At 39.4% G+C, this 13,933-nt stretch overlaps 1 long non-coding RNA gene across 2 annotated transcripts in view; it reads right to left on the reverse strand.

The window, feature by feature from the left end:
• Positions 1-6,821, reverse strand: part of LOC141954536 (uncharacterized) — a 34,410-nt gene extending 27,589 nt beyond the window's left edge. For both annotated transcript variants that reach the window (XR_012632199.1, XR_012632200.1), the window contains exon 1: positions 6,762-6,821. This is a non-coding gene — a long non-coding RNA (uncharacterized LOC141954536). The remainder of the gene's footprint in view (positions 1-6,761) is intronic.
• Positions 6,822-13,933: the final 7,112 nt, after the last annotated feature.

A 13,933-nucleotide genomic window follows, 5' to 3' on the forward strand; every position in this document is an offset into this window, starting at 1 on the left:
TCAGGGAACAACAAGACAACCCTGCAAGCGTGCCTCAGCCTGAGCCGAGCCCTCCGTCCTATCCCATGCAGGGCAGTTACTGGTCATTCACTTCCACTTACAGTCACTGTACATGTCCTCTGCTTCCCTGCCTCCAGGTATGGTTAGCTAAGTTCTCAGTCTCCAGGCAAAAGATGTGACAGAAAGCATTAGATTTCAATAGAAAACTCTCTTGATTGAGTTTATTGTGAACCTTTCAAAAGTTTTTGGAGGAACAGTCATGCAACCAAAAGAACTGACCTCTTGTAACACAGAATATCCTCAATTTACCCTTGGCTTTGGAAACATCTTTCTAGGAAAGTTACAGATCTGAGCTTTAAAAATGCACATTGTTCAAGAAAAATAGATGGTTTATTTTATTTTCTGTTCATACCCCAGTTTTATTTAAACAGGGTCTTACAATAATACTCTTGCTTTGAAATGCTAGGTACTTCTCAGCTCAGCCATGCAAAATAATTTAAAGAAACATTATTATAAACATAACGATACAATCTTTTAATAGTATTTAGTTCAATCAACAGCAAAAACTAAATCTAAGAACCCAGTATTAGACGCATAAATCTGCACCTGTCATGCTCCAAGCTCCAGCCTGATATGCAGAATTCTGCACTATCAGGATTTTCTAAGACCTGAAAAAGAAGCATTTTTCTCTTCAAATTTTGATATCATAAGGAAGGCAAGTGATTTTAAAAATGTGCTAGATTTTGCTCTTCCTTTCACTAGTGAAAATCTAGAGTAACCTGAAGTGAGTTTCATCATCCAGTACTGTCGAAGGAGCTGGGAGCAGAACATACCTAGTTCTGTATGTTACCTTGTCTCATCACTGAAGATTTTTTAGCATTTTTGTACTTGTCTGTTTTGCAAACATGTATTTTTCTGGTTTTGTTTTAAAATGAAATTTGAGTTTGTAATTGTTGTTTGACCATTTAGATTCGAGCATTATCACTGATGGTATCTGCACTCCACCAGAAGTCACATGGTTGGTCAAGAATAGAGAAGCAGAAAGATAATTTTGTTTTTCCCACAAACTAACAAAAATATTTAAGAACAAGAGAAGATCACTGGGAACTAAAAACCTGGCTCCCTCCCCTGGTGTGAGAACTACAAAGCTCTCCAACTGTGATTAATGACAGGTCTGGGCTGGAGCCTGTAGTGATGACAAGAGGTTAGTGAACAATAAGGGAGTGAGCTTATGAAGTAGAAAAGTAACTCTTCTGGTGTATTTCTCAAGCTGCACATGCCACATATAATCTAAGTGAGAATGTTGCCTTTCTAATCACAAGAATGACAGGTAGCTTCACAGTATCTCACGCCCCATATTTGTTCACCATCATTACACCTTCACCATGAGATTTAACTTTTCTCTGTGACACCAACCAGTCTCCTGAATTTATCTATATTCTTCACTTCACATGACTTGCCTTTCTCAATAATCCAGTCCCCAAAGTCCAACTAGCAGCCTGTGGCTCAGGTCCAGTCCATAGATGTTTTCCATCCAACCTGCTGTATTTTTGCTAGACAAGAAGGCTCAGGCAGCAAACACTGTCCAAACAGCAATGGTCCCCCTATATCTGCCAAAGAATGATAGAGAGAGCTAGGGTGTAAAAGCATTTGCCTTTTCTGTCTACATGTTTCCAACTGGGTCACGTAATGTTTGGGAGGCAAAAGATTTCTGTGGTGTCTAGACTATCCTAAAGCATGGTGGTAGCCAAAGAGACAGATTTGTGTACAGAAACAGATCCATAAGCTCCTAATTCCCTTAGTGGTTTTCGATAGCAACACTTTGTCATATACTTTAGTTATATGTAGCAAAGAAATAAATATAAATTATGTTCCTGCACAACAAAGTCTCGGTTTTGGCTGCATTTAAGTCAGTTGTTGCAGATGTATTCTAATTTGGACAAGTGAGTCCCTAACTTAAATTCTTTTGTTTGCTTGCCTATGGACTGGAATGAAAAAGGATAACTCAAATTGAAGACCAAATTCTGGTTTTGGTAAGAGAACTCTGAAATAAGTCAAGATTAGAATGTGACCTGTGGGTTGTTTTTTATTTTATTTAAATAACACCTTACTGCAATTGCATTCAACCATACTGATGTAGAATTGCCACCTTTCCTTCCCTTTGTTTTGTCTTTCCTCTTCCTAACCCTCAGCCATGATAACTCCACCTTCTAGCTGATGTCTTAATAAAACACAACTCTGTCATTTGAAATGTATTTCTCATTCCAAGCAGATGCTTCTAGTTTCAGCAATTTTACCAGTAAGAGTCTGGAATCTACATAAAACTGGCTGTAAAACACTTTTCCTCCTTGTTTTCCTTTTAGTTATAGGTAGCATTTGGAAAAGCTGAACAATCTTAACAAATTTTGATAGCCAAATACCCTTCCAATGTCACTGCTTGAATATTGATCTCTTTAAGCTCTTATATGCATCCTCTCTATCTATTCTGCACTTAAGCAAAGTCAGCAATGCTTCCCAACAACCACACTATAACCAATCCCATTACCTTAATCAAAACCCTGCCTTTTTGTAACTTTTGGAAGTCTCTGAAGCCCTTCAAAAAGACAGATCAACATTTAATTTGCCTCATTTTGCAGTAAAAATGCTAATCCCATATCTTGAATTGTTCATGCTCCTTCTCCTTTAATTTTTTCTCTTCCTGTTTAATTTCTGCTCCTTTTCTTGCTCTCTAAGTCAAATCAGACAACAAGACTCAGATTATGTGAGTATTCAAATAGATTGCACTCACATCAGCTTTATTTTATGAGGGAAAATGGTTGTTTGTATAATAGTACCCAGTTGCTTGCCTTCATCACCTCTCTCTTACACATGACCCTTATCAGGACTCATCATGTGCACCAGAGCCACCAACTGTAAGAGCTTATAACAAAAATCACTGCAGTCACCTGTTTGGTGTTCAGGCTCAGGTGACAAGAAATGGATGAAGTCTACATTGTTCCCATTAGTGGAGGAAGGGATCTGTTAACTAGCACTTGTTCTGATCTACAATACTGAAATCTCCCAAGCTGAGATCTGGATTGGTGGCACTACAGGTTTTGCAAAAGTTGTACTGTGTTTAGCTTCATTCTTCTGACTCTTGGTCACTGACAGCCTTCCAATTATTAGTCTCTCCTGCAACACTGTGCCACTCTCCTCCCAGTTTTTTCCTTACCAAGACAATTTTCAGCCCATCATCATCATCATCCATCTATCTCTCTGAGCAAATCTACTTCTCTCTTCAATCCAGCTGTGAATTTTGCTAACAGTACTCACAGAAAAAAATTATATAGCCGCAACCTTTGTAATCTTAAATATTTCTCAATATGTACAATAGCTTACAATACATCAGTCCCATCTGCACTGTGCAGACGCCTAGACCACTCAACACTTACTTTCCAGCCAAACTATACCTTTTTCATTCCTGGCTTACTTGTTTTCTTTATCACCTTTGTAATGCTTCACTTCTGGTCTCCTATAGATAATGTATTTTTTATAACTCTTGCAGATAAAACCTTTGTGCAGTTGCTAAGCTTGTTTTTCAAAATCACCCTAATCTGCAATTGATACTTGTTCTTTTTCACAGCAAAACTTAGTCACTCAAAAATGGTTTCAATTCCCCAGCTTCAGAATTACAATAAAAAACCCTATAATGTCTGTTTTCTTCCACACTGTTACCTGAAAGACTGAAAGTTTAAAATTGTATTGAATTCACTCGTCCTTAATGTCATGCAAGTACCTTTAAGTTTTTCCTGAGTTCCTGTCTGCAGAAAAAAAATCTACAGATTGGCACAATTTATTAACCTCTGTTTACTGATTCAGCAATAGCAGTAAGGGTTCAGATTCCTAATTCCTACATTGAAATAAATTAATAGATTTACTCTCAGTTACAGCACTTTAACAGAAATCACAAAGCCTGACCTGAGTATGTAGCATCTCAGGAGAATCTATATACACAAAAAAATCAAGAGATGAGCTGGCTTTCCTCCAAGAGGGAAGCTAAGTGCCAAAAGAACAGGCAATATTACCCACATTAACATGTTTATAGCTTTTTATAGTCTCAGATGTGCCCAGAATCTGCTGTGTATAGCTAAGAAAACACACAGAAATCAGTTTTGACCCTCTGACTCTGGATCTACTTCTAGCCCACTCTCAGTTCCAGTTCTGTTGAAAGACACTTAGGGCTACTCAGATCTTATATTTTCTGGCATAAGACCTAAGGGAACAACTGCTAGTCAAGGACAACCCCACCACAGCAGAGTCTCCTCATTCACAGACACCTCCCCCCCTAATCCTCTCTCTGAGAGAGGAGGGAAGTTGGCCTGAAATCGGGTATGCTGATCCTACATCTCTAACACTAATGCCATCTCACATGAGGGCTACTTTCTGTGCTGCTGGGGCAAAGCAACATGCCCAGACCCTGGTGAAGGAACCCACCCCAAGCTCTCCTCTGGCAGTACAGGTAGTCCATCAGATGAGTCACAGAGGACAGCTGAAACCAGTGTTGGGACCTACAGATCACAGTCACCCCTCAAAGCTTTTCACAGACCATGAGGGTGTCCATACTTTTCACCATTCAACTCAGTTCCATGTATCAGAGATAACAAACTGTGGCCTGGAGTACCTGAGCCATGCAATAGGAACCATTGGACTAATTACTTTTCATTATGTTTGCTTGAAGATGAAAATCAACAGTTGTGTTTTATCCAAGCAGACGTTGGAAGCAGAGAAGAACCCCGGATAAGAATAATTAGAAGCCGGACTGGTCCAACTCCTCAGCAGAAGAGGTTGCATGTCTCTAGGGCACAGCCACTGTGGGCTATCACAGTAAGCCACACTACACTTACTTAAAATTATATGAGTAAAACCATTTATTAATTTGTTTTAATTAGTTCTTTATCATCATGGAACATAATTACTATTATATTCTCTTTTATTCAAAAACTATGTTCACAACTTCTGAAAACATGTTGTTACTTCATCCTCACACAGAAGTTTTACTCGTAATAAAGAAAGCAGAGACTTTTGAAGACACTGTAGTGGTTTGAAAAATGAAACAAAATTATCTGAATTTTGAACTGGCATAATCTCTGAATTTAAAATTCTTAATTTTAAACTTGATAAAGTTTTAGATAACTTGAGACCATTCAAGAAGACCTATTATCACCTACTGTGCACACAGCATAAAACTGGCTTTCATCTGAAAAGCAAAACCAACAAATTCAGATAGAAAAGGACTGTCCTGTGAGAGGGGCACAGCCTTCCTCTACAGTGTGGGCAAAGGCAGAGAAGGGTTCCTCATAGTGGTCTATAAATATACTTCTAATCACAGTCATCATGATGGCAATAAGGCTTGAGAAGTTAAACCAGTCTGTCTGCCATCCAGTCCTTCCTTTCTGCTGGACAACCCAGCAGGAGTCCTAATTAGACAACTCTGGTGAGCATAAGCCTGTGCGGGAAATGACATAAGATGATCTAATGTTTCATGGCTGTGTGACAATAATAACTTTCAGTCATCCAGAATCTGGATTTGAACAGATCTGCAAACAAAGTTCTCTGTACTCCTTAATTCTCTAAAGCAACTACTCCCTCAGCCAATTTTAACACAGTGTGGACTTTCACCACCCATATTCAGGCTAATCTCTATTATATTCAGTGGAAGTAAACAGGCTCTTCAAGAGGGTGATTTCTGAGGAATAACATTTGATTTACAACAGTTTACAGAAAGAACCATTTAGGCTCTGAATGCTATATTCCAGGCCTAAGCCGTAACTATTCAACAAAAGCTCTAACAAAAGGTAGACTACCTTTGGTGACTTGGTACTCTGTGCTGATACTCAGCGAAGTCAATGGGGAAAATCTGCATCCATTAAAGACAATAAATTCCCCCTGCAGTGCAGACAGCCTTTCACTTGGTAAGCTTTGAAACAGTCCATGATTAGAAAGTCAACCAGCCCCAAAATCAGGCTGGAGGGTTCAGGACAGGCACAGAAGTCATGTACCCATTACTACTGCACACAATTCAGTAAAATTGCAGGAGAACGCACCTTTGTAAATATTTTTCCAGAGAATAATAGAAAATTCTTACAAGCAATTCCAAGCCTTTTCATACTTAAATGGTATAAATGTGAAGTAACTCCACTGGAATTCATAGAGCTCCAGGGCTGTAAAATCTGTATCAGTGATCAGAGACTCTTATTTATTCATTTTTTGGCGTATCCACTAAGTTTTCTTTATGTATCTGACTAGACTTCTAGGTGTAATTTAACCAAGAGAATAAGCATTATTTGAATTTGTAGACTAAATGATTGCATGTCCTGGGAAATACTTCTAGCAGGTGCACTTTCATCTAAAGTAGATTTAGTTGGGGCATCGTTGCTAAGATTGTTGGCACCTGGCTCTTTATTGTATAACAATCTAGTAAGTTATGGCAAAAGAGTGAGTCGGTTTTGGAGCAGACAACGTGCATTAGACTCTGGGTATGTGTAAACCCAACATATCCAGCTGCATTCTAGGCATTAAAGAGTTATATATACCCAGTGGAAGTGTACCACGGTTCTGGCAGAAGTTCAAGAATCTCTGAGCTTATATAACCCCCAGAAGACTTGTTTAATAACCAAAGTGGGAAAGAAAAAGTTTAGCATATCAGTCATTTTTTGTTCTTATATAACAAGGCCTTTTTTAAGCAATGAAACTGAACTTTCACTATGAAAGCCCTAAATTACCTTTCAAAGATGAAACTTGCAGAAAACCCATGCTGAAACAATTCCAGGAAGAAATTGGTCTAAAAGGCAAAACAGAAAGTTAATGAGTTAAAGAAAGAGAAAAATACATAGTAATGGATATAATATCAAATGTATTCAAGAAGGGACATAAACCCAAGAGTAAATCGAAGACTGTAAAACTGATAGCAAACAGAAAACAATTAAATACAAGAGAGTGCAATAATTAATTTGTGCATCCAATAAGTTAACAAGTACTTTATTGTTATAAACTTTCCATTCCCAGTATGTCAATTGAAATGAATGCATTTTGTGCTGAAAACTCACGCCACTTTCAATATCCTCTTTATTTCACAAAAGTTAGTAGAGCTGATGCAGCACAGGTTCTGATATGACTTACTCTGTTTTGACTTTGTATTTTACCAGACTCAAGTGGGTTTGAGAACAGAATCAGCACTTGTTGCTAAAGTGGTAAATCTGCATAGCGGGCACTTCACACCTGAGATAGAAACAGATTAATTTCACAAGAGACTGATTAATTTCACAAAAGACAGATTAATTTCACAACATACATCCACAACTATACAAAACCAAGCACTGTTTTGTAGAAGATTTCACCAATCTCTTACGCAAACATCCTGGGAGTCTTTGGGACCTGGCAGTGGTCACGGGCAGGGACCCATGTGGATTCAGCTCCTTTAAGTTCAAAGTGTTCGCTGCTTCTTTCTTCTGGACACCTTTTAACTTTCTTCCCAGTTCTTTTTCTGAGGCTCACTTCAGCAGTTGCTTTTCCTCTTTCAGCTGTTACATCACTTTAACTTTTTTAAGGACATTTTCCCCAGATTTCCTGTTCTGTTCCCTGTGTCACATAACAGCACATGTCAGCACCTATGCTTGACATTGCAAGAGAAAAATGCTCAAGAAGAAGTTATTATGCTGACTATAGCCCATGTCAGCTACCGCCTGTTTGTCCCACCTTCTTTGAAGGCCCTCTTGTAATAAATGAGACCATTATCAACATCAAGGCCTGGCATGGCACATGTCTGTGCCATTTAAGACTTACTGCGTGGTGGCCAGTAATGGAGCCAACACTTCTTGGTGGCCAAGACAGAGGCCTTGTCTTTGACTAAGACACGAGTCACCTATCCAGTCCTTGGTCTGTGCAACAGACTGTCTCTTTGGTGCTTTGCTTGCCTCAACCAGTAGTGAGACATTTTTACATCCGTAGACACATTATTAGCACTATTAGCACTGTTAGTTGGTCCACAATGAGATCCTACAATGATGCATTTAAGATTCCAGCAGCTGCAGGTGACCACCCAAAGAAAACCCCACCAGTGATATTCTTCCTTCTTTCAATTCATTCCAGTATCTGCCACTGTGATATACAATTATCGAGGCCATTCTGGTTGCTTCCATAGCATTTCTAATAGTTATTGAAAATGTGCATGTTCTAATATTTCTTTTATGTGCGACAGTTTCATATCAGTTGCATTTGGGGTTATATTTTGATACCGGGTACAGTATTTAATGAGTAATCAACTAGAAAACACAGGTGGTTTATACAAAAAAAGATGGCATCCAATAACAGCTACATTGGAGTCAGTAAACACAGTTTGATTGGAAATGTCATTAATTAAATCATATTCACACATTGTTCTGAAACACACACATCCTTTTCATACATAAGCTAATGCTATTTTCTTATACTTCTGCAAAGTGATCTTAAAATGACACACCAGGCAATCACTTAACTGAGGACTTGATCCTGGATAAAAGTGAATAGTTTCCATCAAGTCTGTACTTGCCACTGTTCATCCACAGCTGAATCCAACACAATCCTTCTGATCTCAGTGGGGAGGACTGTCTCTATCTCAGTGCATCTGCTGCAAATGCCGTATGCAACCAAGAACAAGGGAGTGTATATATTTTTTTTTTCACTTTCTAATAATTTCAGTAACACTTGATCATTTTATTTGTTTTTTTTTTTCCAGAGAGGCAACACATCTCCTACCAACCACTGTTCCAGTACTATAGCTTGGCTATTGTTCAGTTAGGAGGACTTAGAGGTCTTGTACAACTCCGCAGACTCCAGCTAATTGGAGGCTCTGGCATTCATGCTAACTTGCCTGAGGTCCCCAGTTCCTGCTCCTCTCGATGCCACAGACAGCAAGTAGGATCAGACAGACTTCATATATGAAGTGGCTGTAAAGCCAAGTCAACTATCCTGTGTCTAGGGTAGACAGACAAGGTGTGTCATGTAGCCTGAGTGTTGAACATTGGACAAGTTTAAGGTTTTTTTGGATTTTAATTTCATCATGTATTTTTTGTTTTCATTATGCCTTTTATATCTATATTTTATATTTTAAATATGTGCTGGATGCTGACTCCTTTGCCAGAGTGTCTTTCTAACAGGGAATGATTACCTTTCCCTCGAAACTTCTCACAGGTGTGTAAGTTTAGTCAGGTGCATCCTATACTCAGTGCTATATATCTACCAGCAACCAAAGGAAACCCTGAAATCACAAATTTGAAAGTACTTGTACTCAAACAAGGACAGAGATAACGTGAGGTTTATAATTTTCTCAGTCCCAACCAGGCTTCATTTTTATTATTCTGCAAAATACAAGTCAAATCCTCAGCTTCATTAATATCTTTTCCATGCATATAAATTTGAAAAAATTAACATTTTTTTCTAGTCTTTCTTCCCCTTCTCACTATTAGCTGGTGGGACTGGCCTACTTGGTATTTCAAAGAGGTCTCATCCTCTGAAGTCTCAGCATGGGTTTTTTTTCTTTGGCTCTCTGTTACTCAGTCTCCAATATTTCATTCTACCAGGTGCAACAAGCATGCTACTTTATCCATCTTTTGAACATTTGCTTCTAATGTATGTCTGGCTACCTGGTGGTGTGTAGCTGACACTGTCTTTAACATGCCTTGAATCCATCTGTCTGTTGGACCATATGGTTGTAATTTATTTGGCAGCCACGCTCCTAATCACAAATGGAGCATCCTCAAGTCTCTTCTATTCCAGGAGATGCAGCAGTTCCTCATTCCAGCATTAGGATTATTGGGAGATTCATTTCTCAGGCTTTCTCTTGTAGCCCTACAACTTCTCTCAGAGCCACCTTCAGTATTCAGCAGTCCTCCCTGGGGATGTCCAGCAATGCGAAGCCTTTGTGCAAACCCTAATGCCAGATGCAATCATTTATAATTTTCCTGTGACATACAGGCCCAGGTTCATAGCCAGTTTCTGTCAGAGGAACATCTGTCCTATCAGCGCCCAAGCAGCTGTGCTGGCTTTCTTGCTGTAAGTTGGAAATACTTCTGTCAACTGGTGAAACTAGCATAAGTTTGGGATGAGAAGGGTCCATTTCACAACTTGCTCCATAGTCTAGAAATCCTTTAGTGAGTTTATTACTTTTGTATGTTGACTGCTGGTCATGAAGTTATACTCTTCCTAACAACCATTTCTACATCTTCTCTTACCTTAGACCATTATAAATGACTGTAATCTTGTCAAGGCTTTGTTTATTCCTGAATTCCTCCGAGGATGAGCTCATGTACCTGATTTGTACATGTTCAGGCACTCTCCAGCTTTTGTATAAGTCTATAGACTTGTGACACCCTACCACTTTCCATCTCAAACTTTCCCCTTCTTCCACTAAAACTGAGAGGGTTAGATACCGTGCTTGCAATACCATCATGCTTAAGCTCTCTGTCCTTCTTACCTGAGATGGTGGATCAGGCCATCTCTTAAAGACTTTTTGGCCTTGCCACACTGTCTGCGTGCCCTTTTCCTCCAGATCAAGAGCTGGTTCCTCACTACACAATCTGAAACAGGATCCTGGCAGTGGTTGGTCCACCACTGTGTCTTTTAATGCTGCCACCTGTCAGTCTGAGCATAAAGTGACCGCAACTTTTCCTGGATCATTTTGCTAGTACTTACACTCACCATCACATACCCCATGTGAGGTGTCCCCCCTCCATAGTAGTCTGGCCTACCTACAAAACAACCAACATACCCTCTACTTTTTTGGCTCTCTCACTTTAACAGTGCCATCCAAAAAGAGTGGTTTCTGGGGTCTTGGTTTGCATAGGAAGCCCTCATGGTCTTCCATAGCTTTTTCTTCATCTAGACAGAAAGAGACAGATCCTGACCTTCTACTGTGACCCCTTTGTTCAGCTGAGGCAGTGACTGCTTTGTTAGCCCAGGGTTTGATGCATGACCCTTATCAGCTTTTCCTGACATCAGATGCATCACCAGGTATGCCACAAGTATGCCTCCTGGCATGCCACAAGTATGCCTCCTGGCATGCCATAGGTGACCAGATGGGAGGGATATACATCTGAAGCATGAATTGCTAACTTCCAGTTATTTCCAATCTCTTTTATAGTAATGTATGAGGAGATAACTGCTCCTATTTAAAACAAAGTTATCTCAGCACTATCACCTTCCTTGAATTCAGAGAAGGAAATTATGATCCTTCAAACCTCTAGTCCTGGAAGGTTATCTCTCTCAGTTTACTTAAGCTTCAAGCCCACCCAGAAATGCCAAATCCGTTGCCAAAGTGATAAATGTGGGTAGCGGGCAGTCAACAGCTGAGATAAAAAAGTCTAACCCTAACAGACAAGCTTTACTGGAACATACACAACTATGCAGAGCTAAGCGGTGAAATGTAGCCTCTGTTAATAAAATCTCACCAGTCTGTTGGCCAGATGTCCTGTGAGTCTTGAGAATCTGGAGATGGTCTACAGCAGAGATCATGCAGATTCAACTCCTTTAAGTTCAAAGCATTCACAAGTTCAAAGCATTCACAAGTTCTCTGTTCTGGTCACCTTTTATAATTTTTTTCCAGTTCTTTGTTTAAAGCTGGTAATGCCTCTGCTTACCTCAGCAGTCACTTTTCCTCCCTCAGCTGTTGCATTCCTTTCTTTATCTTTCCAAGGAGGCTTTTTTTGGCTTTCCTTATCTCCCTCTGTTTTGCTTAGGGAGTCTTAGATAATGCAATGGCAACAGCTACTCTTCTTCATTAGGAGAGGGGGAGGAAGGTTTAACCATAAATTAATTATGTTAGCTGTTGCTTATGCCGGCTACAGGTTACTTGGCCTACAGCCTACTGACTTAAAATAAATTAATTTAAATTTAGTTTTTACTTGTTTAAATCTATTCACACTAACTCATCACTAATAATTATTTACTTCATCAATACTTCAGTAGATATCAATAGCTTTTAAAATCCAAACAAATTGTGTCTATGAATTCTGTTTATTTGTTTAAGTATTTAAAGGATTCCTGCTCTACAGATGTAAGATTTTCCTTTACATAAGTATCATTCATGTTCTGTCATATCATGTCATCTGGATGCTTTATAACTATTTCTAGCTAGCATTTCATCCAGTTCATCTAATATAAGTTTTATTGACTTTTCTAGGATCATCCCCAAATTTGCTACTATTCTCTTTCTTTGTGTGGTGGTTTTAATCAGTGGCAGTTTCAATTCGAGTCATGTGTCAGTGCTGGAAGCTTTAACTAATATCCTCATTACTGGATGTCTTTGCAATTCCTGGGTGTTCTTTCACACAGTCCTGGAGTTTTTTTACCTCTTCCTTTGAAAAATTGTTCCTTGACACTATTCCATCTTTATCTGACACAAGTAAGATCAATGTAGTGAACTGCCTGACATCTTGTGAAGGGAGGACCTATACAAAGAAATTATTCAGGTTTTTGGCAGCCTGTTCAGCTGTCATAACCATTTGTTTAATTCTTTGAAAGCTGGTAAAAGCCATCACTTCCTTTATAAGTTTGCTGTTCCTAATACACTTAAAGGTTTCTTGTCATTTGCACTAATGCCTCTGTAGAGTGATTCACCATGTCCTGTTTAATTAGGGAAAAATACTTTAATTAGTATGTACTCTAGACAACACAAGGAAACAATTCAAATATGTAAACACATGTTCAAAAACATGAACAAGAACATGACTAGGAACAGCCGGCATAGATTTACCACAGGCAGATTCTGCCAGACTAACATGATAGCTTTGTATGAATAAATGATTGGAACAGTGGGAAAGGAGAAAGCAGTAGGATAATTTATACATTGACTTTAGCAAGGCCTTTGTCATAGTCTTCTATGGCCAAGTTGGTGAGATATTGGCTGGATACATGGATGACGGACACAAAATTGTCTGGTCTGCCAGGTTCAAAGGGTTGTGATCAGTGGCACAAAGCCCAACTGTTAGCTGATTACTAGTGGCATCTCTTGGGAATAGATACTGGGGCAAATACTGTTTGATGTACTTATTAAAGACCTAGAAGACATTCTCAGTAAATTCACAGATGAGTTCAAACTGAGTGGAGCAGTTGATATGATGCAGGTAGAGCTGCTATGCAAGAGAGACTTTGAAAAGTTTGAGAAAAGGGCTGCCAGGAATCTTACCTAGTTCAGAGAAGTCAAATGCCAAATCTTCCAATGTAGATGCAATAATCCTACGCAACAGTACAAGCTGAGAAAAAAAAATGGGAAAAAACAGCTTTTTCAAAAAGGACCTAGGTGTCTTGGTGGGCAGTACATTGAACACCATCAGCAGCATGGCCTTGAAGCAAAGGTGGCCAACACATACTAGTCTGTTCTAGCAGGAGTGTAGCCAGCAGCTTGAATCAAGTGATTCTTCCTCTGTTTGGCACTAAGGAGATCACATCTGGAGGACTGTGTACAGTAGGGGTTCCCAGTACAAGAAAAACATGGACATACTGCAGCAAGGCCAGTAAAGAACCATCAGTATGGTCAGGGCTGAAGCACAAGATGTACAAGGAGAGGATGAGAAACCTGGCTTTATTCTGCCTGGAGAAAGAAGGCTCAGTGAGGCATCTTACTGTTATCTTCAGCTACCTGATGGGAGGGTACAGAGGAGATGGAGCCACTCTCCTCAGAGGTGAATGGAGATGCGACCAAAGGCAACAGACACGAACTGAAACATGCAAAATTCCCATTAAAGATTAGGAAAACCTTTTCCACTACAAAGGTTGTCAAATACTGGACCAGGTTGCCCTGAGAGGTTATGGATCCACCATCTCTGGAGTTGTTCAAAACCTGACTGGACATGGTTCTGAGTAAGCTGATCTAATTGGACCTCCTTCAAGCCTTCATGCCAACCTCCATCTGTAAATATTA

Source organism: Strix uralensis, chromosome 1 (assembly GCF_047716275.1).
Source record: "Strix uralensis isolate ZFMK-TIS-50842 chromosome 1, bStrUra1, whole genome shotgun sequence".
In the NCBI taxonomy this organism is placed as follows: domain Eukaryota; kingdom Metazoa; phylum Chordata; class Aves; order Strigiformes; family Strigidae; genus Strix; species Strix uralensis.